The sequence below is a fragment of the Lissotriton vulgaris genome, chromosome 1_1 (assembly GCF_964263255.1).
Source record: "Lissotriton vulgaris chromosome 1_1, aLisVul1.2, whole genome shotgun sequence".
NCBI lineage: Eukaryota > Metazoa > Chordata > Amphibia > Caudata > Salamandridae > Lissotriton > Lissotriton vulgaris.
Window position 1 is genome coordinate 281655315 of NC_141685.1, and position 25330 is coordinate 281680644.

General features: G+C 46.2%; 2 pseudogenes; both read right to left on the reverse strand.

Annotated features, from left to right (window-relative positions):
- Window positions 1-8759: 8759 nt before the first annotated feature.
- On the reverse strand, window positions 8760-8814 carry LOC147747039 (U7 small nuclear RNA; annotated as a pseudogene).
- An 11180-nt stretch (window positions 8815-19994) lies between these two features.
- Window positions 19995-20046, reverse strand: LOC147747040 (U7 small nuclear RNA; annotated as a pseudogene).
- Between the last annotated feature and the right edge of the window lie 5284 nt (window positions 20047-25330).

The window sequence follows — 25330 nt, forward strand, 5'->3', positions numbered from 1 at the left end:
TCCGACAGGTTGTGCGTCGCTAAAAGGTACAAACGCCGGCAATCCTTCGGATTCAGTTGAAGCAATGCCCCTCCTCACCCACGAGTCTGCCGGTAAAGGAATAGGAACTTTCTTCGTATGGGTGGCATGCACCCAATTTTTTCGGCCCTCTAAACGGACGGCAGTTCTCGTGGCAAGGAGGACCTGGTAGGGTCCAGTAAACCGGTGTTCCAAGTTCTTCTTGCGGGCAAAATTTCTGGTAACCACCCAGTCTCCGGGCTGGAGCTGGTGGCCTGGACCCTCCGTCTGCGTCGGCAATGCTTCGTAAACCTGTTGGTGAATTAACCTCAGTTTAGCAGTCAGATCATGAAGATAGTCAATCAACATTGGGTATTCAAGACTGGAGAACACACCCGGTCTAGGGACCCCCCACACATTCGCAGGACGACCGAACACTATTTCATAGGGGCTAAGCCCTACTCGGGAGTGTACGGTTGCCCTAGTTGACAATAAAGCTAAGTGTAAAGCATCAGGCCACGAAAGACCAGTCGTAGCCTGAATCTTCGCTAGCTTCAGTTTAAGGGTGCCGTTATACCCTTCAACCAAACCAGCTGACTGGGGATGATTGGCGCTATGGAATTTTTGATTAATTCCAAGGCCCTTACACACACTCTTCATCACACTCCCCACAAACTCACTTCCGTTATCCGACCATACAATCCGAGGCATTCCATACCGAGGAAAGTATTCCTTCAGTAGGATTTTCGCAGTCGACAGGGCAGTATTGTCTTTAAGAGGGTAGGCTTCAATCCATCGGGAGAACGCGCAAACCACAACTAAAACGTATTTCAGGTTGTTGCATCTCTCCATATGGATGAAGTCTAATTGGATCACCTCAAAAGGACATGAAGGGGGAGCAAAGTGTCCAGGAGGAGTTGGGGTCCCCTTACCAGGATTGTACAACATACATACCATACAATTCTTAACCAATCGTTCAGCACATTTCGTGATACCATCATTCTTCCACACATGGGACAACAGCTTACAGATACCTTTCACACTAATATGTGCTAACCCATATGCCATTGTCACAACAGCTAGCACATACGCATCCGGTAACATCCATCTCTTATGCTCCGACAAATCAACCCAACAACCATTCGCATCCAACTTTCCCGTACTTTCTTTCCACTTCGTCTTCTCAGTCTCGGTGGCCTCATCTTGAATCGCTTTCACACTCTCGATAGTGTCCTCACACATACTAGTCTCTGTAGGCCACCTAACCAAACTCGTCACATACATCCTAGTGCTAAGGTTCCGGGCAGTCTCCTTAGCGATCTCATCCGCAAATGCATTACCACGACCAACATCATCCGTCACCTTACGATGTGCACTACATTTAACAATCGCTACCTGCTTAGGCAACGTAAGTGCATCCAAAAGATCATTCACAAGTTGTCCATGCTGAATCTTCGTGCCATGCGACGTCATAAAACCTCTCTCTCTCCACAACCGTCCAAAGTTATGAGCGACGCCAAACGCATATTGGCTGTTGGTAAACACATTCACACGTTTCCCTTTCGCCAACACACACGCTCTAGTTAGAGCGATCAGCTCTGCAGCCTGGGCAGAGTTCTGATTCAATCTCGCAGTTTCCACAACAGTATTCAAAGTTACAACAGCATACGCAGTAGTCACATCACCATTCGGTAATTTAAAACATGAACCATCCACATACAAAGTTCCGTCTGGATTTTCCAAAGGAGTGTTTTTAAGGTCCACTCGACCTTTTGTTTCCTCTTCAGTCCTCAGATAGCAGTCATGGGCTGCTATTTCATCTGACTCTGTGCTAATTGGTAACAAAGTCGCCGGATTCAGAACATTGCAACGTTTTATCTGAATATGACTTGCCAACAGCGTCAACTCGTACCCAGACAACCTCGCACTCGTCAAGTGCTGAGTTTTCGTGCGATTTAAAAGAGTATCGACCGCATGCGGAACCATCACCGTAAGCATATTATCCATGACCAATCCTGCTGATTGTCGGATGGACACCGCAGCTGCCGCTGTTGCTCTCAAGCAACTCGGCAATGCTCTAGCTACCGGGTCCAAGGTCGAGGAAAAATATGCACATGGACGTTGCTTACCACCAAAAGGTTGCGTTAAGACACTCAAAGCACAACCTTCCCTCTCGTGAACATATAGTGTAAACGGCTTGCTGTAGTCAGGGGTACCTAACACAGGAGCCGAACACAATGAGTCACGTAATTCAGAAAAACTTTTCTGGCATTCTTCCGTCCATGGTAAAGGAGTTGAAACATCCTTGCACGTGAGAGCCACCAATGGTTTCGCTAGCAATGAAAAATTTGGAATCCATTGCCTGCAATACGACGTGATACCTAGAAAGGCACGCACATCTCGTTGGGTTGTTGGCACAGTCATTCGTGCAATTGCTGCAATTCTCTCTGGGGTCAACCGTCTTCCCTCCTTTGACAATAAGTGACCTAGGTAGGTTACTTCTTGACAACAATTTTGAAGTTTAGAAGGTGACAACTTGTGATGTAAGTCACAGAGATGTTGCAGCAACGACACCGTAGCAATTTTGCAAATGTCCTGAGTATCTGCAGCCACCAATAAGTCATCGACATATTGGATTAAGGCCGCACCAGCCGGCAACGAAAACGCATCCAGTTGACCCTTCAAGGCTTGACTGTAAATTGATGGACTCTCACAGTAGCCCTGAGGAGCGCGTTTAAACCGGAAGCTGCGACCACCAAGAGAGAAACCGAAAAGGTCTCTGCTTTCTTCGGCAATCGGAATGCTAAAGAAAGCATTCTTCAGATCGATCACCGAGAACCATGAAGCAGAAGCGGGAATCAGAGTCAGTAGCACCGTGATGTCAGACACAACAGGGAACTGAGGAATCACAATTTTATTTACCTCCCGTAAATCGATAACAAAACGATAAACAGGTGGTTTTGAAGGATCAGTACGTTTCAGAATAGGCAGTACAGGGCTGTTGCACACGTTTCCCCGCGTCTCTTCAATAACGTCTTTCTCAATTAGATCATAAATGATCGCTAGCAGTGCTCGTTCACCATCAAGAGAGATTCGATACTGGGGAATACGTGGCAACCGTACATTAGATTTCAGCTGAACAACATAAGGGGAGATGTCAAGCAGGCCCACGTCGTTAGGACCTGTTGCCCACAAAGATGCAGGAAGAGAACTCAATTCCGGTGGAAGTTTATCGAGAGACAAGTACATAGGAGAGACAACCCTCTCTCCTAACGTAAGCTTTACACCCGCAGGAGAACAATACAAAGTCGCATACAAACGTTTTAGCAAATCCAGGCCCAAAAGATTTTCACCACAACCAGTAGTTAAAATCAACGGAGCTTTCAGCTCACGAGGCCCAATTGTAAGGGGCAAAGGGCGTGAAACTGGATTGCTAACGGGGTCGCCAGAGAATCCAACGGAAACATTAGTTAAGCCAGACAAAGGTGCGCCAGGGAGTTTCAAATGCATTATGGAACTTTTCGCTGCACCAGTGTCCAACAGAAAAGGCTCAACGACGCCCGATGTAGCAACTGCGACGTAAGGCCCTCTCTGATCAACCGGAACTGATACCACTCCCTCTCCTTGTCTATGGCTGTCCTAGTAATTACTGTCGTCATTTTCCTGATCGACGTAATAATCGTCTACATTGTACTGCGCAGATCGTCCTAGCGATGATCCACGTTGATCAAAACAGTTATTGGAATTTGATGAATTATCTGAACGATCATTTTGAACACCACGGCCCCTACCACGTGATGTCTGCTGAGAACCACCACGACCTCCTCTAGATGAGTTACCACTGTTACGATCGTTTAGAACGGGACAGTTGAATTTTAGATGACCCTCCTGTCTACAATAGGCACACTGATTGTACCCTAACGAAGATCTTTGGGAAGAGGAGTCATTTCGAGGTTGTGACCTATTCGATTGTGACTGCGGTCTATTTTGCTGCGAAGCATTCTGATTTGAACGCGGAGGATAGGCCTGCTGCAACAACACTTTTGTTTTAAGTTCTTTCGTCTTTTTATCAGCGCGGTCGTTCTCCTCTTTTTCTCTGTTCTCATAATACTGTGCCGTAGCCAATATTTGAGCCGAGGTAGAAACGGCCCACGCACTCTCAGAGTTTTTTAATTTATTGCTCAAATCGGGCAATAAGTTAGAGACAAATTTGTCCACGAACAACCGTTGACCACCCTCAGTACCCATATCCTGACCACTATGATCGAGGAATGCCTCCTCAAATCTCGTAAAGAAATCAGAGACACTCTCGTCCTTTTTCTGTCTGCAGGCCGACAATTTGTCCCAGTTAACCCTCATAGCTGGCATAAGTGTTTTCATTAGCGTAATTATTCTCTGGGGGAGAGCAGCAATCAACCAGTCTGCAACCCATCCGCCGCTATAATGGCAGCCCAATCACCACCTAATTCGTTTGCGTGATTTTCCTGACGAATCTTAGCCCATACCGGTTGAGGTACGACATTGCCGAACAGCATGTCGATATCGGCAAGATTCATTATCGTAGCATCTACGAGCTGCGACAATTCTTTATAGTACCCTGCAGGATTTTTGCGAGGGTCAGGCAAAGATTGCTTCACCTGTAACACTTCAGAGCGTTTCCATGGGAGATGTATCCATACTCTCTGGAAATGTGGCAGAATAATAGGCAGAGCATTAGGATCACCTGGCATCCACACCGGCGGAACCTCACGCATGGGAAACTGACCGGACGCATCTAACTGACTTTCAACATCCTCAACGAACAAGGCTTGAGGTATAGGAGTGGGACGAAAAGATAGCAACCGCTCAACAGCACGTCGAACGTTAGTATCCACTATCAGTCCGTTCGAGAACTGAAGCTGTAAATCAGACAAAGCGGTCAACACATCATCAGGTGCATCGGCCGATATCTGATCACGCAGTACCTTGCACATTTCTTCAAACACGTATCTTTGTGTTGGTACATTGAATTGGCAGAACGTATCAAGTACAGCACGTGGAGGATTTCTAAGAGGGTGCGTCATCCAACCCATCGCCATATTATATAGCGCAGCACGTTCCCTGTTACCGGGAAGCTGACTACGTCTTTGAGGACCGTCCGAACCAACGGACCCAAGAACAGGACCAAGAGAATGGAAAAAACTAGCCGCAACCGAAGGAGTACGATTTCGAGTAGACGGAGAAGTATAGCACAAAGGACTAACAAGAGAAGGGGTAGAAACAGAGGAAGCAACAGGAGTAAGTAAAGCAGGAGCAGTAGCGGGAGCAGGAGTATGTGGAAGCGGAGGAGCAGTAGGAATAGCAATAGGCAAAGGAGCGGGAACAGTCGGAAGAACGGGTGCAGGTTGAGGAACAGGTTGAGGCACAGGTACAGGGGGGACCACAGGAAGCGCGGTACCCTGTACGTACGGAGGTGGCGACTTCATAAGATAAGACATTAGGGGATCCTCAACTGATTCTTCCTTCTTATCCGACTCTGTTGGCAAAACAGGATAGCATTTATCTATGGACATACGTTGCAGCCTATCGAACACTTCCTTTTCCTTATCCTCCTTATCACGCTGAAACTGCTCTGCTTTCTTCACAATGGTAGCAACACCATCTCTCTGATTACGTTTAGTCTGTCTGATCTCTTTCTGTCGGGCTTCTTTACGCCACAACCGAAAGGCATCAAACATGGCCGGCCTTGACTTTCTCTCAAACAATTTAGTCTCAAGATTATCTAAGATCGTTGTCTCAAAACTACCATGAGGTGGCCAACTAAGGGCACCATCTTTTTTAGTATAACGAATCCAGTAATCATTAAAAGTAATCGGGCCTAGCCCGTGTTTGCTGTAGAGCTCATAAGTGGGAGTTCCAACCGGAGGTATCGGACACGAGTCCTCCAGTCGGGAATCCGTACCACAACGTCTGAAACAACTAAACAAAGTACTGCGACCAGGCATCTTGCACACTAGCCGAGTTTCACAAACGTCAAGGGTTACGGGATTTACCAAGTCCCTGCAAAGAGCAAAAACCCTCGGTTTTTGGCGACTGCAGACGTCAAACAACACAACAAAGTACCAAGAACCACAAATGCAATGGAGCCATGCAACAACTAAGCAACCACAACCAAGAACTCTGGGAGCGACCCACAAATACTTAACTCAAAGATCGATGGCGTCACCAGGAAGGCCCGTCAGTCGTCTCGCTATACCAAGGTCTACGCCAGGCACCAAAACAGGTCTACAGTCAGGGCAGCAGTCCGTCGCAGCCGTCAGGAGGCGGGAATCTTCGTGGGAAAAGTCTTCGGGCCACTTGTTTCGACAACAGGATCGATGAAGCGGAGTGCACCTTCCCTCGGAGATTTCACACGAAGTTCCTCACGATCGTCGGGCTTGGACCGGTACCACTGATGCAGCCCTACGTTGGGCGCCAACTGAAGGACTGGGTTATTTAAGACCCAGCGGTGCCAGGGGACAACACCTGAAACCTTCGTGGGTAACCTGCTCCGGCGTACGAATGACAGAGACACGGGACACTTCCTTCGGCGTCAAAGATTCAAGGTTTATTTACTGCAGGGAACACAGAAGTCACAGGAAGTACAACGAATGTAGGTTCGAGGAGACTGCTTCAAATTGCTACTGTGGATCGCTCCTTTTATACAAATTTCTCTCATAAGGTTGCATGGTACACAAAGGTTTACAACTCGGTTCCCACAATTATCCCCGAGAGGGGTCACTTTGGTCGCTTTGATACATCCAAGGTCCGGGGCATAAGTGCGGAAACATTTGGCGGTTCCCAACTGTAAAAACCCATCTTCCCACCATTAGTACATTCCAATCGGCAGTAAAACAGATCGAAGAAGGAACAAGAACAGGTGCAGAGGAAGATGGAAACAGTGGGGAGATCGAAAAGGGTATAAAAGGGGAGGTATCAGGAAACACGAGCTACAGGCATCAAAGGGACGTGCCTAATGAGATGCACGGCTGAGACAATAGACCGGCACGGCAAGATGAGCCTCGAGCGGAGCCATCTGCCTTACAGCATCATCCCCCTCGTCATAAAGACACTTTCAAAGAACATGTGTCTTCCGCGGATGTCTTGGGAATCCCAGGGTCGCGAAACGGACAACGTCCGTTCGCTGGCTACTTGAGAGCAAGAGACAAAATGGATGTCGTATCTAAGATGGAACCCGTGGGTACAGATGAATAACCCACGTAACAAACGAACGGTTTAAGTTAGCACAGCGAAACTGCGCACACTTACTAAACTCGTCATTTGCGGTTCGTAGATACCAGACTCGACCATATTCGTGCGAGTCGAAAACACCACTTACAATTGTCACGGAACCTCACCTCCTTATTGCAGGGTGAAGCAACACAGCAAATTTAGCTGCGTTGCCTCAGTCCATATCTACTAGGCCATGATAAAATCCACGTAGGGTGGCTTTAAATGACCTTGTAGATATGGCCCTGCAGTGTGAGCCGCCGGACCGTGACCGAAAGTGATTTTTCGGCAGCTAACAGGAGCTTGTAAATATGCCCCTGGGTGTCTTGACCCTCAGTAGACACAGACATTTTAATATATAATGAAACAAGTGTTGTAGAATGCACCAATGATCCAATTTCTGACAGATGTTCTGCTGGACATGTCTTTTATCTGCCCCTCCCTAGCAGAATTGTCTTCAAACACACACATACAACACAGGGGTCACCAGGCAGGTGACCCTGTCAATACAATCATTGGTAATGCATCTGTTTGGGCTGTGTGATGAATTTAATGCTGTTTTCATCACTCATCACTAGGGGCAAAGAAAGGACCTCCCTGACAAGTAACACGGGAGTGGAGAGGATGTGGTGCAGTGGCCAGAGCTGCTGACTCGAGAGCTGGTGATCCCTATTTGCGTCTCGGCAGCGCAACATCCTATGATTCTGGGCAAATCACTTTCTCCAGATGCTATATAAATACTTTCTAAGACGAAAAAGCAGAAAAGAGGGTGACTTTCTAAAAAAAGAGTGGCACCAAAGCAGATGTTAAAAGTATTTTGGCCACGGAAACTGATAAGAGAAGCAGACAAGGAACAAGCCTTTGTAAATGCAAGAAACATGATAAAACCAATAGATTGGAGGAAAAGTGGCAAGCACAGAAGCCAGGAAAGAGAGGCTAGGGATCAAAGGCCCTTTTTAAGGTTATAATATAAACAATAGATTTCACAAGCACAGCTGTGCAGGTGGAACCTAAAAAGTACCAGGTGCTCTAACTTGTGGTCAGTTAGGTAAGTACCCATGTCACTAGTGTCACTGTTTCTTCAACGAGTGGGCCCAGGGCCCACTACTTTACACTCTACAAGTCTGTTTTGTTTAACTTTAAGCTTGTTGTAATCATTTATATATGCCTGGAGAGACATTTTCTCACAAAGCATTCTATTGAGCAGCAAATCTAGAATGAAAGTTACATGGACTAAAAAAACCCCAGGCTTTCAAAATAAGGTAAAATTGTGCAAGATCGGCAAACAAGGACAAGACTGGCTATTTTCGTTTGTGTTTACAAAATCAACTGGCAGCATCTCCCATTTATTAACATAGTTAGCAATATCTACAAAACAAATTTCAATGTATACCGCGCTTCTTAATGAAAAGAATATAATAACATTTAATTAATGCAATATGACTATTCAGCAATCCATTTCAGTTTAGATAAGAACAAAAGTTTTTATCCAGATCTTTCATTAACCATGAATAGGTGGCTCCTCTTTAAGAGAAACCTTCTAGACAAATAGTAAAGAGCTAAATTCTTAACATGTAAAGTTGTAATTTGACGCCGTAGGACTAAGTAACACCTACTTTTATTATGGTCATAATTTATATATTCACTTTGATTAAAATGGAGTGAAAGATCTGAGAGTACTAACAGAAGTTAAAATTGACAATTTACCTCAGAAAACGAAAGAAAAGAAGTTGATGGCATTGCACAGAAAATATGCAAATATAAGTACTACGACCACGCCCTGCTTGAGATCTGTCATCAACAAACCAAACACCACTCTGGCGTACATGCGCCAAGGTGTAATGTATGCCGGGTGGGCGTTCCGTCGCAAGGAAGCCTCGTAAAAGTAACACAGTAAAATCTGCAAAATTTCACGGAGTCACTTTTATGACACCACTGCGTCACAACGTTGCGCCTGCTTGAAGCAGGTGTAAGGAGTGACGCAGCATGATGGGAATAGTCATTCCTGACCATTGCTGGAGTTGTGTTAGGCTTACGACTTGACTTCAACAATGCATTGCCTTTCCGACAATGGATGCGTCACACATCTGTCTATCCTTGCGCCACGGTGCATCGCATTGTAAATGCGGCGCATCCATGGTGGCGCAAGGTTAGTTTTTCTGTTACACAAAGTAACTGTCGCATCTCTGCCAGTTCTTGTAAGTCTGGCCCCTGGTCTTTACATGGAGTAATGAGCAGAAATGCTTTACATCACCTCGTTTTTGATGTTTCTATGTGTGCTGTTTTATGCAGCACATATAAAAACAACAAAACGCCATGCATGATTGTTTATGCGCAAAAAATCTTAATGCGCTGCCCTGAGTCAAAAGAAAAGGACCAGCGGAATCAGTAATCTATGAGATAAGTGCATGCCTGTCCTTTTCCCTGCGCTGCTGCACAATGGGCTGCCATGTGCTAACGCAAGCACCCTTGCACCATGGTGCAAGGGTGCCTGCATTGCAGGGATGACTGTTTTTGTGCAGGAAGAGACACCTTCCTGCACAAAAACAATAACGAGAGGCGTTTTTCCTCTATGTGTGCTGAAGAATGCAGTACACATAGAACAAGCATTTGCAATGCAATAGGTCTCGCATTAGGAAAGTTTGAGCTATTGGTATTGTAAATGACAATTTTTGTATTTATGGGTTGGTTTTGAAAATAGCGAAATTAATAGCTTTGTCATTTACAATGCCAATAGTTATAACTTTGGCAAATGAGACACCTATAGCATTTGTAGTGCAATATGTGTTGTATTTACGTGACTTGGATGTATTGATATTACAAATAACAATGGTTTTTATTTTTTTTTTAAATAATTAATACTTAAATAAAAGTTAGTGTAATTTATAATGGCAATAATGTAAACTTTTGTAAATACCTTTTGTAAAGATTATGTTCAGTGTATTTTATTATGACGAAAATCCAAGAAAAGAAGTGAAAAATTAACATCTTTTTGTGACATTTGTAATAAAGCTTGAAACATTGATAGAACATATTTGAACCAGTTGTTGTTGAATGGTTGCACAGATTGATGCTGTGGTAGCGCATAGTGATGCTGTGGTGCCCCTAAGTGATGCAGGGGTGCCCCTGAGTGATGCTGTGGTGCCCCTGAGTGATGCTGAGTTGATGCGATAGATAGATAGATAGAGTGAGTGCGATAGATAGAATGAGGGCGATAAATAGAGTGCGGGCGATAGATAGAGGGCTGGCGATAGATAAAGGGCGATAGATAGAGTGAGGGCGATAGATAGAGGCAGCGTGATAGGTAGAGGGTGATAGATAGAGGGCGATAGATAGAATGAGGGCGATAGATAGAGGGAGGGTGATAGGTAGAGGGCGATAGATAGAGTGAGGGAGATAGAAAGAGGGAGGGTGATAGATAGAGGGAAGGTGATAGATAAAGTGAGGGTGATAGATAGATAGAGTGAGGGCGATAGACAGACAGATAGAGTGAGGGCGATAGATAGAGTGAGTGCGATAGATAGACAGATAGAGTGAGGGCGATAGAGTGAAGGTGATAGATTGATAGATAGAGGGCGATAGAGTGAGAGCGATAGATAGAGTGAGGGCGATAGATAAGATAGATTGATGTTGAGGGGCGATAGATAGATTGATAGAGTGAGGGTATAGATAGAGTGAGGGCGATAGATAGAGTGAGGGTGCTAGATAGATGGATAGAGTTATTATTTGGTGTGCAATTATGTGGCACTGAGTGGTATTTGGAGTGTATGTTGCATTGAGCGCAGTGTATATATGTAGCTTATAATTATATGGCACTGAGTGGTATGAGCGGGTGAAACTCAAAGCGTTATGCACAGCCCATAAGATCTTGCATGGCAAGGGCCCCTCTATCCTGTCCACTATGGCACGCCCCTACAAGCCCACACGCCCACTGCGTTCGGACCATAGACATCTTCTACAGTCAGCTAGAATAAAAAGAGCTCGCTCTGGGGGCCGGCGTTTTTCAGTGCAAGTGGCGGCACTGTGGAACTCCTTGCCCTTTAAGATTCGTTCAGAGCCCAATATCTTGCACTTTAGGAAACTCTTGAAGACGCATCTGTTTCCGGTGTAGTGACTGAGTAGAGCTTTCCTTCTTGTGTCTACAGCGCCGGGATGCCCCTGGGTAACTGAGCGCGGTATAAATTTTATATAATAATAATAATAATAATTATATAATAATAATAATTTGGAGTGTATGGGACGCTCCCGGGCCGCCATGTGCTTTATAAATCCTTTTTCATTTCATTTCATTCATGTTGTATTGAGTGCAGTGTAATTATGTGGCGTGTAATTGTGTTGCACTTAGTGATATTTGGAGTGAATGTTGCATTGAGTGCAGTGTAATTATGTTATGTTATGTTATATTATGTTAGGGATTGCTTGTATAGCGCCTATCACCGCCGGTCTCTAAGCGCTTAACCAGAAAGAACATAACACCCTAATGACCCTAGAACCTCAGTTGTTTCACCTCCTATGATGTCATGAAGGCCTTTCTGAAAAGATAAGTTTTTAGTTTCTTTCTGAAAGGTAGAAGTTGCGATTCCGCTTTCAAGGTAGGTGGAAGCTCGTTCCACAGTTGTGGAAGGAGCACGGACAGGGCCCTGCCTCCTTTGGTCTTTAATTTGAACCTAGGTTGAAACAGGTTGGAGGTTGTTCCTGAGCGCAGTAGCCTCCCCGGAGTGTACCTCTTTAGACGTTGCTTAATGTACTCTGGGGCTTTCCCAAAGAGTGCCTTATGGGCCACACAGAGACATTTGAACTGCACTCGGAATTTCACTGGGAGCCAGTGCAGCTTCTGAAGCAGTGGGGTTACATGCGCGTTTCTAGGCAAAGAATGGATCAGCCTGGCCGCATCGTTTTGTATTACCTGCAGCTTCCTCAACAGCTTCTGTGGTAGGCCTAGGTATAAGGCATTACCATAATCAAGTCTCGAAATGACTGTGGCGGATACGATCGATTGCAGGGTGGAGGCAGATAAGATGGGGACTAGCTTTCGCAATTGCCTCAACACACCTATGCAGAATCCTGCGACAGCAGAAACTTGAGGGGCCATTGAGAGGTCTGCATCGATCCTTAACCCCAAGCTTTTTACCACAGAGCCAGGAGACGGAGTGGTTCCTAGCTCGGGGGGCCAGTACAGGTCACTCCAGGGATCCTCTTTGTTGCTAATCACCAGCACCTCCGTCTTATCAGCATTCACTTTCAACAGATTGTTAGTCATCCAGTTGACTGTGAATGAGAGCAGATTCCTCACTGAATCCTGGGCCTCTTTGGTGTTGTCCAGCCAGACTAAGAGCTGAGTATCATCTGCGTAATTAAAGATTTCGCAGTTCATACGCATAAGCTCCTCCACCAGTGGTTGTAGATAGATATTAAAAAGCAGGGGGGATAACGCCGACCCCTGGGGCACCCCCCAGGTCACGTCGCGGATCTCAGACAGTTGGTCTCCTAGCTGCACTCTCTGGGTTCGACCTGACAGGAAGGATTCTAGCCACTTTAGCACCTGGCCTGTGATCCCCAATTTTGCGACACGGTCCAGCAAGATGGTGTGGCTGACCGTGTCGAAAGCCGCCGATAAGTCTAATAGAATCAGGGCACAGGGCTGTTTGTTATCTGCCCTGACTCTCAACTCATCGGCGACCGAGGCCATGACTAATTCTGTGCTATGTTGGGGCCGGAACCCAGCCTGCCTGGTATGAAGGAGATGGTGTTCTTCCAGATGGCCGGCTAGAGTGCTGAGAACGTGCTTTTCTAGGATCTTGCTTAGAAAAGGCAGCTGCGAAATGGGCCTGTAATTTTTTAAGGCTGTCGTGTCTGTTCCTGCTTTCTTCAGAAGTGGGGAAACCCTGGCTTCTTTCATCTGAATTGGCAGATAGCCTGAGTTAAGTGAGTTATTCAGTAGACTCAGTACCTGAGGCTGAATGCCTGGCAGAGCCATTTTAAAGATTCTGGGGGGACATGGATCTATGCTAGAGCCTGATTTAGTTTGAGCGACCAGTTGCGCTAAGCACTTGTCGTTAATTGGAGGGAAGCTATCCAAAGCCATGGATGGCACCTGAACATTCTGGCTAGGCAGCATGGTTGTGACTGTCCGTGCATTGATGTCAGTGATGATATCCTGTACCTTCTGAAGGAAGAAGGATTGAAAGGAGTCACCGTCAGGTTAGTCACCCACTGAAATTTTCCCTTCACGTTGTGTAAGTTCCCTTAGAATGGTAAATGTCTCTCACTGAATGTTAGTAGCCTCCCTAATTCTTCCCTCATAGAAAGCAGCCTTTCTTTCCAAGATGTCTGCCTTGTATTTTGAGAGCAGGGTTTGTGTGGTGTGTGATTATGTGGCACTGAGTGGTATTTGGAGTTAATGTTGCATTGTGCGCAGTGTAATTATGTGGCATGTAATTATGTGGCACTGAGTGGTATTTGTAGTGAATGTTGCATTGAGTTCAGTGTAATTATGTGGCGTGTAATTATGCGGCACTGAGTGGTATTTGGAGTGTATGTTGCATTGAGTGCAGTGTAATTATGTGGCGTGTAATTATGTGGCACTGAGTGGTATTTGGAGTGTATGTTGCATTGAGTGCAGTGTAATTACGTGGCATGTAATTATGTGGCACTGAGTGGTAGTTGGAGTATATGTTGCATTGAGGGTGCAGAGTGTGTGAGGGTGCAAAGTGTGTGAGGGTGCAGAGTGTGTGGCCTAAAGTAGTGTGTGGGCACAGTGTGTGTGGCCCAAAGTAGTGTGTGGGCGCAGTGTGCGTGGCCTAAAGTAGTGTGTAGGCGCAGTGTGTGTGGCCTAAAGTAGTGTGTGGGGGCAGTGTGTGTGGCCTAAAGTAGTGTGTGTGCACATTGTGCGTGGCCTAAAGTAGTGTGTGCGCGCAGTGTGAGTGGCCTAAAGTAGTGTGTGGGCGCAGTGTGTGTGGCTGCATTGTGTGGGCGCAGGGTGTGTGGCCTAAAGTAGTGTGTGGGTGCAGTGTGTGTGGCCTAAAGCAGGGTGTGGGCACAGTGTGTGTGGCCTAAAGTAGTGTGGGGGAGCAGTGTGTGTGGCATAAAGTAGTGTGTGGGCGCAGTGTGTGTGGCCTAAAGTAGTGTGTGGGCGCAGTGTGTGTGGCATAAATTGGTGTGTGGACGCAGTGTTTTTGTCGCCTAAATTAGTGTGTGGGCGCAGTGTGTGTGGCCTAAAGTAGTGTGTGGGCACAGTGTGTGTGCCCAAAGTAGTGTGTGGGCGCAGTGTGCATGGCCTAAAGTAGTGTGTAGGCGCAGTGTGTGTGGCCTAAAGTAGTGTGTAGGCGCAGTGTGTGTGGCCTAAGGTAGTGTGTGGGCACATTGTGCGTGGCCTAAAGTAGTGTGTGGGCGCAGTGTGAGTGGCCTAAAGTAGTGGGTGGGCGCAGTGTGTGTGGCTGCATTGTGTGGGCGCAGGGTTTGTGGCCTAAAGTAGTGTGTGGGTGCAGTGTGTGTGGCCTAAAGTAGGGTGTGGGCACAGTGTGTGTGGCCTAAAGTAGTGTGGGGCGCAGTGTGTGTGGCATAAAGTAGTGTGTGGGCGCAGTGTGTGTGGCCTAAAGTAGTGTGGGCACAGTGTGAGTGGCCTAAAGTAGTGTGTCGGCGCAGTGTGCGTGGCCTAAAGTAGTGTGTGAGCGCAGTGTGTGTGGCCTAAAGTAGTGTGTGGGCGCAGTGTGTGTGGCATAAAGTAGTGTGTGGGCGTAGTGTTTGTGGCCTAAATTAGTGTGTGGGCGCAGTGTGTGTGGCCTAAAGTAGTGTGTGGGCGCAGTGTACTAAAGTAGTGTGTCGCCTCATTTTTCAGCAGCGAGCGCAGATGCTCTTCGAGGGTCTTTGCTTACTTTTCACACAGTCTAAAACACAAGTCTGCCCTTACTTGAAAGCAGAAAAAGGGTGCGTTCCTGAGTTGTGAACAGCTAATGTGAACATGAGCTTAGAGAGCGAAGTGGCGTGCTGTAGGGGCAGCCTGAGAAGATCAGCAGGAAACTACATGTCATTAAGAACGCAGTGCTTTAGTCCTGGATTTTACTGTGCATTCTGGGGACTGTAGTTCTAGTTCACTTCTCTTGCTCTAACGTGAAAACAATGATTTCTATATGAGACAAGTTTAACCTATTAGCATTGTAAATGACAATGCGTTTCATTTATGTTTCAAAATCAAACACATAAATAAAAGGCATTGTTATTTAAAATGCCAATAGCTCAAACTCGGGTAAATGCGAGACCTGTTGCAATGCAATAGGTCTCGCATTTATGAGAGTTTAAGCTATTGGCATTGTAAATAACAATGCCTTTTATTTAAGTTTTTAAAAAGCAAAACAAAATAAAAAGGCATTGTTGTTTAGAATGCCAATAGCTCAAACTCGCCTAATTGTGAGACCTATTGCATTGCAAATCCTTGTTTTATTTGTTATGTTGGCAGTTCTGGGGCCTATACGTTTGAGTGCCGTTAAAAAGATGCTGCTGGCAACGCTCCAGCGTTGGATAAGTTATCATCATGAAACCAAATTGTGAGTTTGTGTAGAACAGCAGTAAAATTGACCTGTTGTGACCTGTACACCGTTGCTCAAGTGTGTCTTGGCACTTCCTGATGTTATTGTTTCCCATGTCCACCATATGAAGTTTAGAGATCTCAGAAGGTGGAAGGCCACGAATCTGCTTTAACATTTCTCAAGAATTCTCTGTCCAGTATTATCACCCGAGTCATTCCCCCAGTATTTTAAACCTGTACAAAGATTTTGAGCAATAATCGGCAGAAATAATTACCTACTATTGAAAAAAGAGTCCAGCTGGAGACGTGATTGTCATTTCCTTGAAGTCAGAGCGATTAATTCGTGCAGCATTACCGTCACAGCGCCTGATAATTTTTAGAAAGATTTGTATTGCGCAGGAAGGTTAAACTTCACCTGTAAATGTGTTGCCATTACCCCCACCCTCTCCCGACCCCCCTCTTGAACATTACTGGGAGTGTTAAAATAAACTCCAGATTGGCCTGTTGGGAGTCAAACCTGTAACCAGCGAATTACATAAGATCGCTGGCACAGTGGATTCCTTTCACGCTGAGCTGTCACCGGCAGCCGCACAGAAATTGGAATAATTTTAGGATTGATTTTTGTCTAACAACATGACATTCTGTTTTTTTAGCACGTAATGCGTTTGCAGCCTCAAATTTAAAAACACCCTAAATTCTGTGTTTACTCTACTACTAGCATCTGAAGATTTTAATCTCTATGACTTTTAGACTGGAAATATGTAAACATGTATGTAAATGCTTGTAGCAAAATGGATTTAGTCGTGCACGATGCCCAGAGAACACGTGACAAGTTGTATGATGGAAATCCATAAAGGCAGTGGATGCAAGAGAATAGACAAAGATCTGCGAGTTTTAAAGGCGCTAGGAACAACTTTATTATGCGATAATGTTTCTATTTTTGTTACCAGCTGTCATGCTGATACAAAAAATATTGTTTACTTAAGCTCAGTGATCTCAGAAACGACTAGCCATTGCTTCAGGTAATAAAGCAAGCAAAATTCTTCCCTGTAACGCATTTCTACCCCCCAGCTTGTCGGACGCCAACAATAATAAGCTCAACCGGACTAATATCATTTTTTTAGTAGATGCGGAGGCCGAGAACAAAAAAACACTAAAGTCAAACGAACTGCTGCACGCGCACCAGCGCGAGACACCGCAAAAACGATCCCGTTCCCCAGGTTCAGGCGTGAGTAGTGCACGAGGTTGGAGAGCTCGAGACGCCGCCGTGAGCGTGCACGTAAGCAGGGGAGGATCGCCGGAGAAGACATGGAGCCTGATGCCGATGCCGAGACTGACCTGCTACAGAGGGAGAGTGACACGCGGAAAGAGCCAGGTGAGTGGGGGTGTGTGGTATTGGTGGTGGAATGTGTGTGTGCATGTGTCTGAGTGTGCCGCTTAGTTGTGTGGGGTGTAAGCATGGGCGAATTTTGCAAATCTCGCGTTCGCGAATTTTGCGGATTTGCGAACTCGCAATCCGCAAAATCCGCGAATTCTCGCGAATTTGCGGATTTTTTTTGTGTGTTTGCGCGGGTTTCTGCCAGTTGGCGAGGGTTTTGTACAATGTCGCAAATTGCGAACTTACCTGTCGGGTCGCAAGTTTCGCGAACTTGTTGTTTCTACGTGTCCAGCCTGTTTGGGACACTCTTCTTCATCACTGCCACTCTCTGTCACCACTGCCACTCTCTGACTACTCATGCCACCCTCTGGCCCACCCATGCCACCCTCTGTTTCATCACAGCACCCTCTGGTTGTCCAGTCAGTGTACATTATTGTGGCAACGCAAGCACACCTTCCCTGCCTCAAGTGACCTGAATTAATTTGGGGCTGATTAATGTGTCACAGAATATTTTTTTAGCTGGCACCTGCTTCCTTAGTGCTTCCTGATTAGTGATCTTTTGCACTTGCTAAGTGCTTTCATTGTTGCAAAATTAGTTACAACACCTGCCCTGCCCCAACTGACAATAATGAATTAGGGGCTGATTAATGGATTTGAACTTCCAGCCTGGCTCCTGCTTGTCTCCCTCAGCTGTAATTCAGGACCTTTGTGGCATATGTGTAACTATTCTGAGGTTCAGAGCAGGGTCACATAATAGTTGCAACTGGCAACTGAACTCTGGAGGGGCCCCTCAGGAAGCACTACAGGAAATGGCTACTAATGATGAGCCTGAACTTTTGAACCTGGTAAGTAGTTTCAGTTTTGCTCGTATTTCTGCAATTTTGCACTTATTCGCGGGGCGCGAAGTTGTACTGGGAAGCCGCGAACTCACGCGAACAGTGCGAGCAAAATCCGCTGCTCGCGGATTTGCGGATTTTGCGGGAGATTCGCGAATCTCGCGGATTGCGAATTTACCAAAAATCCGCAAAATCCATGAGCGAAACGGATTTTCCGCCCATGCTTAGTGGGGTGGGGGTGTGGGGGGGGTGTTCTGTGCGCTCCTGTGTGTGTGTGTGTGTGTGTGTGCGCGTGATTGAGAGGCGAGAGGCTGCCTTGCTGTGCACAGTTGGAGCAAGAGATGTGCACGGCTGGGGGGGCGGGGCCAGGGGGCGCGTCCACGAGGTGTAATCGGCGCTCGTGGCCAGATCTAGGTCGCTTGACAAGGAACTCGGTAACAATAGGTCTAGCGAGACCTAAAAAGGAAAAGCGAGAAGAAATTAAGGTATTTCTCCTCTTTGCGTCTCACTTACACCTCCCCTAGGAGGTGTAGCCTTTTGAGGTATTCCCAGGTTTATTAATTCTTGTAAGTCAATACCATGGGTGATACGTGGGAACACCCACCATAATGCCCATGGCACGCCTTCTTATTGCAGGGTGAAGCAACACAGCAACTTTAGCTGCATTGCCTCAGTCCATATCTACTAGGCCATGATAAAATCCACGTAGGGTGGCTTTAAATGACCTTGTAGATATGGCCCTGCAGTGTGAGCCGCCGGACCGTGACCGAAAGTGAATTTCCGGCAGCTAACAGGAGCTTGTAAATATGCCCCTGAGTGTCTTGACCCTCAGTAGACACAGACATTTCAATATATAATGAAACAAATGTTGTAGAATGCACATTAATCCAATTTCTGACAGATGTTCTGCTGGACATGTCATTTATCTGCCCCTCCCTAGCAGAATTTTCTTCAAACACACACATACAACACAGGCGTCACCAGTCAGGTGACCCTGTCAATACAAGCATTGGTAATGCATCTGTTTGGACTGTGTGATGAATGTAATGCTGTTTTCTTCACTCATCACTAGGGACAAAGAAAGGACCTCCCTGACAAGTAACACGGGAGTGGAGAGGATGTGGTGCAGTGGCCAGAGCTGCTGACTCGAGAGCTGGTGATCCCTATTTGCGTCTCGGCAGCGCAACATCCTATGATTCTGGGCAAATCACTTTCTCCAGATGCTATATATATACTTTCTAAGACGAAAAAGCAGAAAAGAGGGTGACTTTCTGAAAAAAGAGTGGCACCAAAGCAGATGTTAAAAGTATTTTGGCCACGGAAACTGATAAGAGAAGCAGACAAGGAACAAGCCTTTGTAAATGCAGGAAACATGATAAAACCAATAGATTGGAGGAAAAGTAAGTGGCAAGCACAGAAGCCAGGAAAGAGAGGCTAGGGATGAAAGGCCCTTTTTAAGGTTATAATATAAACAATAGATTTCACAAGCACAGCTGTGCAGGTGGAACCTAAAAAGTACCAGGTGCTCTAACTTGTGGTCCGTTAGGTAAGTACCCATGTCACTAGTGTCACTGTTTCTTCAACGAGTGGGCCCAGGGCCCACTACTTTACACTCTGCAAGTCTGTTTTGTTTAACTTTAAGCTTGTTGTAATCATTTATATATGCCTGGAGAGACATTTTCTCACAAAGCATTCTATTGAGCAGCAAATCTAGAATGGAAGTTACATGGACTAAAAAAACTCCAGGCTTTCCAAATAAGGTAAAATTGTGCAAGATCGGCAAACAAGGACAAGACTGGCTGTTTTTGTTTGTGTTTACAAAATCAACTGGCAACATCTCTCATTTATAAACATAGTTAGCAATATTTACAAAACAAATTTCAATGTATACCGCGCTTCTTAATGACAGAATATAATAACATTTAATTAATGCAATATGACTATTCAGCAATCCATTTCAGTTTAGATAAGAACAAAAGTTTTTATCCAGATCTTTCATTAACCATGAATAGGTGGCTCCTCTTTAAGAGGAGCCTTCTAGACAAATAGTAAAGAGCGTACGGCCTGATTCATCAAAGGGTTTTGCCCATTCTGTGTCTATGGGAAAATGTGTTCATGAATATGGCCCTAAATTCTTAACATGTAAAGTTGTAATTTGACGCCGTAGGACTAAGTAACGCCTACTTTTATTATGGTCATAATTTACATATTCACTTTGACTAAAATGGGAAGGAGTGAAAGATCTGAGAGTACTAACAGAAGTTAAAATTGACCATTTACCTCAGAAAACTAAAGAAAAGAAGTTGATGGCATTACACAGAAAATATGCAAATACAAGTACTACGACCACGCCCTGCTTGAGATCTGTCATCAACAAACCAAACACCACTCTGGCGTACATGCGCCAAGGTGTAATGTATGCCGGGTGGGTGTTCCGTCGCAAGGAAGCCTCGTAAAAGTGACAGAGTAAAATCTACAAAATTTCACTGAGTCTCTTTTATGACACCACTGTGTCACAACGTTGCGCCTGCTTGAAGCAGGTGTAAGGAGTGACGCAGCATGATGGGAATAGTCATTCCTGACCATTTCTGGAGTTGTGTCGTGCTTACGACTTTACTTCAACAATCCATTGCCTTTCCGACAAAGGATGCGTCACACATCTGTCTATCCTTGCGCCACGGTGCACCGCATTGTAAATGCGGCGCATCCATGGTGGCGCAAGGTTAGTTTTTCTGTCACGCAAAGTAGCTGTCGCATCTCTGCTAATACGAAGAGATGCGCCAGTTCTTGTAAGTCTGGCACCTGGTCTTTACATGGAGTAATGAGCAGAAATGCTTTACATCACCTCGTTTTATGATGTTTCTATGTGTGCTGAATTATGCAGCACATATAAAAACAACAAAACGCCATGTATGATTGTTTATGTGCAGAAAGGTATCCCTTTCTGCACATAAGCAATCATTCCCCCATAGCAGTCACCTTTGCACTATGTCCAAGGGTGTCTGCATTGGGGCTAGGCAGCTGTTATTTGTGGCAGGGTTGGCGGAAACACAGGGCTGCAGAGTATTGTTGTAAATACCTGGATCGTGCATTTCCAAAAGTGGCGGAGCGTGGCATTAAACCAAGAATGCTAACGCTGCTCTCAATTGCTTTCCATGTAAATATACCGCTTAATGTTTTATTGGAGGCGGGAGACGCAAGGCAGGGGGAGAGGAGAATTTTGAGAGGAACTTTAGACAATGAGCTATTAAATGTGGTCAAGGTCTTCAAATTATTGTCCTCATTTATGAGGTTTTGGTGCTTAGGGCAGCGCCGCAAAAAGTCTTAATGCGCTGCCCTGAGTCAAAAGAAAAGGACCTGCAGAATCAGTAATCTATGAGATATGTGAATTCCTGTCCTTTTTTCCGCACTGCCGCACAATGGGCTGCCATGAGATAACGCAAGCACCCTTGCACCATGGTGCAAGGGTGCCTGCATTGCAGGGATGACTGTTTTTGTGCAGGAAAACAATTACGAGAGGCGTTTTTCCTCTATGTGTGCTGCAGAATGCAGCACACATAGAAAAAGGAAAAGCGAGAAGAAATTAAGATATTTCTCCTCTTTGCATCTCACTTACACCTCCCCTAGGAGGTGTAGCCTTTTCACGTATTCCCATGTTTATTAATTTTTGTAAGTCAATACCATGGGTGTTACGTGGAAACACCCACCATAATGCCCATGGCACGCCTTCTTATTGCAGGGTGAAGCAACACAGCAACTTTAGCTGCGTTGCCTCAGTCCATATCTACTAGGGGACCATTATCACCACCTTCGGGGCTCACCACCATCTGTCTGCTGTGTTTCCAGGACTGCAGCTTTCCCCGCCGCCCCCGCCACCACAAACCACTCGCGGCCGCCGAGAGGGGCTGGGCGGGAAAAACTACAATCCCCAGCGTCCCCTGCTTCACGGGGACGCTGCCTGCCAGCTGGGGCTTCCGCCGGGAGGCGTACTTCTGCAAGCCCTTCCTTAGGCAGAGCGGGGACCATTATCACCACCTTCGGGGCTCACCACCATCTGTCTGCTGTGTTTCCAGGACTGCAGCCTTCCCTGCCGCCCCCGCTGCCACAAACCACTCGCGGCCGCCGAGAGGGGCTGGGCGGGAAAAACGACAATCCCCAGCGCCCCCTGCTTCGCGGGGACGCCGCCTGCCAGCTGGGGCTTCCGCCGGGAGGCGTACTTCTGCAAGCCCTTCCTCCCGCGTCGCGGGACGCGCGCGGGCGACGCCGGGCGGAGCCCGGGCAGAGGGCGGGCCGTCTGTGGCCGTCCGGGGACGACGAGGGACGGGACGGGCCACCCCCATTGGCCCCTACGCTCTACTGAAAAAACACCCAGGTACTGCTCGGAGTGCATAGGGAATCTGCACAGGGTATTGAAGCCTTTTTAAAACTATTTTCGTAACCCTTACGGCATCACCCAAGAGGATTGGTAGAAACCTAAGCAGTACAGCGTGGTTGCGATAAGGCAGGAGTCTATAAGGGAACGATGTCCACCCACCCCAATACACGCTCGGCTGGGAACAAGTTAAATAAAAGAACAACCCCATAATCAATACGGGGGGAAATAAAGGAGGGCGCCCAAGCAAAGGGGAACAAACCTACAGCAATTGACCTAATGCTAAAGAAAGTCACAGGGGAAATTGAACGCATGGAACGGAGTTTATCCTCCTCGCCCAATCTCAATGCTATCACTCAAACACCCTCTAGAGCCGTACTACTAGTCGATAGCTCAAACATCCAGGGCAGTGTATCCCAAACAAATAATGATACAGAGGACGTCCCATGTGCACAAACCTCAGGGCCAGAAACCCCTGAACCTAATGACACGACCCATCGGAAAACAAGGAAGCGTATGGGGAGGAACAAGGGTTATCAGAGACAGAGGAAAGCATTTCTAAGAATCAATTCCCCAATATGTATTCAAGATTATAAATCAGTAGAAAATAATTCCCAGGTAGAATCCATTCCCCCAGCATGGATCGAGTCAGTAGTCACAGATATCAAAAAACAGCTAGAATCCTTCTTAGCAGCACAACTAAAGCCTATCATAAGCAATGTGGATAAAATAATGTGTGAGCTCTCTAAACAATCCAAGGCGCTAGAGCACACACTCGCAAAAACTCCAGCTGACCCACTCCAACTAACTGAGGAAGCTACAAATGACAAGGCAAACACAAAGAGAGCCCAAAATAACAACTGTGTCAGCCACTCTCAACAGGCTATAGCCCAGATTCACGAGGCCCCTAAAACTGCCCAAAACCCTAAAGGGGGAACTAACGACAACTTTAGAGGGAGACACAATCAAGGTGCGAACAACTCTCAGAGGGAGAAACCTCCCCTGCAACCATTAATGCAATGGAGACAAGATGATCGTAGTCAGAGGGAAGGGAATTATAATCACTGTCATACAGACCCTGATCCCTTTTATAATACCAATACTCAGGCCCCACACATAGATTTACCCCCCGAGGCGAGTCCTTTTGTAATAATATTTGCAGGGGTACCATAAAATAGGCCCAACGAGAGAGAAACACACCACCAATTGATCTCCAAAATTTCGAAGTGGCTGAATATCCACAGACCCTTAAATAATGGGGAACGAGGAGAGATAGCAAGCGTAAGAAGGGCAAACTGGGTCGGGGGAAGAAACAAAGATATTAGAGGAGACTGCATAGTCGCACACTTTACGGACACTAGTCTGGTAGAGTACATCCTGAAGAGTGCAAATAGGAATCAAACCAGCACGATCTGCGCACTCCCACTTGGGTATTTTTACCCAAGGACCCGGAACAAAAATCGTGTGGGTGATGAGGGAGGGTGGACGATGGGTAGACCACAGCGCCCATATAGACCCAGACTAGCAAGCCACCCCGAACAGCCCTACTCCCAGCGGGATTTCTCTCAATGGAGAAATAGATTTTCCCCATTTCAATCACTAGAGGATAACGATTGACTTACACCCACAGAAAATAACATCGCAGGAAGTTTGACCACTAGTAGTCATCCAGGCCCAGAAATAGGGGTGAACGTGGGAGCGAGGAGAGTATACTAACCGGGAGACTAGACTCACCCCGGGGCCAGGGGGAAAAGAAAATAACCAAAATAGACTCATTAACAGATGGGGAGGATAGAGTAACTGAAACCCACATGACAAGAGGCAAAGAGAAGAGGGAGTGTTTGACCATCTTATCTTGGAATATCGCAGGGCTGGAAGCCAAATTAAAAAGCAAGGAATGGGTAGAATTCATAAAGCGATTTCATCTGATAGCGCTCCAAGAAACTTGGGCGAGGGATCCGGGCCCTTGTCAACTGGAGGGTTACAAGTGTTTCTTTAAACCTGCACAAGGTACAAATTCGGGTAGAGCAAAAGGAGGTCTAGTACTATATGTGGACTTAGACCTGAAAGGTTCCTGGTCATACACTGATTGCCCATCAGATAATATACAAGCAGCTAGACTTTCACATCTGGGGGAGAGTCTACTGTTTGTGAACTTCTATAACTCCGGGCCGGTGGAGGGGAATTTCCCAATCATAGCGCAGTTGGAAAACTGTCTAAATGAGGAACTAGATCTAAGGAGGAAGGGGCCAGAACCAACTGTCCTGTTAATGGGGGATTTTAATTGCCACCTATGCCCCAAACTACTTCCTTTAACTCCCGATTGGTCAGCTTGTCCTTTAGAAAAGGGCCCCCATTTTTCACACACTAAAGAGGGTACTATTCTGATGAAATTATTAGACAACTTTGCCCTCACTCAGGTCATGGATCTAACCGCACTTAAGGCAGGTGAATCCCCAATACCGACATTTAAGGGTAAAGGTGGGGGGTCCATAATAGATTACGTCATGATATCCGCTTGTGCTAGGGAAAAGATCCTAAACACCAGAACAGAGTGGAGTCCCTTCAGTGACCACAATCCCATTCTAAAAGAAATTAAAGGGAACGATTTCATTAGAAAAGACCTAGGGGTGATCCATCAAACAGAAATCCAACCAACAGACCAAGGGAGACGCCTAAGGTGGTCAGTGATTAACCCCCAAGAATTTTATGTCAAATTAGTGGATGAAGGGAAAGCCCACATAGAGATCTGTCTAGATCATACAATAGAGGGCAGAGGAGTTGTAGAGGCGTTCGAATCTTTAACTAAAATTGTAGAGAAACTCCTGATAACCAAGAAGCCCGTAAAAAAGCTATCCACGCCAAGATGGTTTGACTCTAACTGTTCTAAAGCGCTAAGAGACCTAAAACAGAGCTTAAAAAAGACCCCAAGGGACAAGGTCAAAATCACTCGTTGTAGACAGAACTATAAAACC